This window comes from Rutidosis leptorrhynchoides, chromosome 5, assembly GCF_046630445.1.
Source record: "Rutidosis leptorrhynchoides isolate AG116_Rl617_1_P2 chromosome 5, CSIRO_AGI_Rlap_v1, whole genome shotgun sequence".
Classification (NCBI taxonomy): Eukaryota; Viridiplantae; Streptophyta; class Magnoliopsida; order Asterales; family Asteraceae; genus Rutidosis; species Rutidosis leptorrhynchoides.
Window position 1 is genome coordinate 460,950,952 of NC_092337.1, and position 2,182 is coordinate 460,953,133.

Genomic DNA, 2,182 nt, shown 5'->3' on the forward strand with positions numbered 1-2,182 from the left:
GGAGCAGCCCTGACACGGGTACACATGAACCCTAACAGCATTAATTACGGGATAATTATTATTATTATTAATTCTAAACCCTAATTAGGGTATTTTTATTATAATATTTAGTTTTAATTATTTTATTTAGTTTTATTTAATTTTATTTAGTTTAATTAAATTATAAAATTAATAATTTTATAAAATAAATAATATTTTTATAAAAATTGTACTTTTTACAACTTTTAGTATATTTTTATATTTTGTCCCTTTTTAATTGTTTTAGCGTAATATTTGTGTTTTTCGCTAGTTTTTAGTTTTAAAACTTAGTTTTTGCCATAGTTATTTTTATTTCTAGATTTTTAGGCTTTGTCGTAAAATCCCTTAAGTGCTTTTTCTTTAGACTAAGATTTAGGTGCTTTAGAATTTTGCGACGCCTTTTTAAGTTTTAGTACCTTTTTAAGATATTGCCATTTGGGATATAGTTTTACTTGTAAGCTTTAATATTTTTAGACGCCTTTTACCTATGTATCAATTATCATTCCAATTAGTAATCTCAATTTACGATTATAACTTTAAGTTAGTGATAGTAATAAGGTTGGGTTAGTCGAGTGTTTTTAAGTTCTATAAGTCATTTTTTTTATTATTTCTTATTTTTCGACGCCTTTTATTTTTTCGATCTTTTCTTTTTCGACCTTTTTCGACGCACTCTTTTTCTTTCTTATTTCTCGCTATTCTATTTTTAGGACATAGATTTTTTTTCTACTTCTTATCTATACTTCTTAAAATTACGAAAATTTATTTTAAGTGGTTAAATTGATAGACATCAAAATTTTCTGGTTCGTAGTAATAGTTGGATTTGTACGTGGACCGGGTTATTGGAGCCAAACAGTCCTCAATTATATTGAGACCAAACGAATCCTGCCCCTCTGCTGCATCTTTTGGCTATTCGAAACGTGGGCAAAATCAGAAAAGTCTATTAATTGGATAACTTATATAATTTTTCTTTTAAAAAACTAATAGGATATTCAGTGAATGCACCGAGCAAGACGTTCACCACCTTTTGTACGTTCACCACCTGTAACTCGATCAAGACATCTAGCTAATATTACCGCCGTTGATTTTTCTTTAGAATCGTCATCCAGTCGACCAAGTACTCCAATTCAAATTTCCGATAATCCATTTTTTGAACCCGACCTCACAATTGAGAATCCGGAGAATATTCAGGGACAATTCGTAGATCCTGAACCATTAATTTTTCCTCTGGAACCACCAATCATTCAAACAGAGATTGTTGAGGAACGAACCATTAAATTAGAATCCTCTAGTATTTCCGATTCAACAAATTCAATTATGGAGAATCTGGAACCTTTAAGTATGGAAGACCGAATGAGAGCTAAACGCACTGGCCAAGGTCACGCAATTTCTCATCCAGACATTAATGCGCCAGATTATGAAATCAAAGGACAAATTCTACACATGGTGACTAATCAATGCCAATTTAGTGGTGTGCCGAAGGAAGATCCAGATGAACATCTTCGTACCTTTAATAGGATCTGCACTCTATTTAAAATCCGAGAAGTGGAGGATGAATAGATATATCTCATGTTATTTCCCTGGACTTTAAAGGGAGAAGCCAAAGATTGGTTGGAATCGTTACCTGAAGGGGCGATTGATACATGGGACGTTTTAGTTGAAAAATTTCTTAAACAATTCTTTCCGGCATCTAAAGCCGTAAGACTTCAAGGAGAAATTGTTACGTTCACACAGAAACCAAATGAAACTCTATATGAGGCATGGACAAGATTTGGAAAGTTATTAAGAGGATGTCCGCAACATGGTTTAGACACCTGTCAAATAGTACAAATATTCTACCAAGGATGCGACATCACTACAAGGAAAGACATCGATATAGCAGTTGGTGGTTCTATTATGAAGAAAACCGAAACTGATGCTTATAAAATTATTGATAACACTGCTTCCCACTCACATGAGTGGCACCAAGAAAAAGATATCATTAGATCATCTAAAGCAGCTAGAGCCGATTCTAGCCATGACTTAGATTCCATTTCTGCAAAGATAGATGCTGTCGAGAGACGAATGGAAAAGATGACTAAAGATATCCACTCAATACGAATTAGTTGTGAGCAGTGTGGAGGACCACATTTGACAAAAGATTGTCTCAGTATTGAATTAACAATGG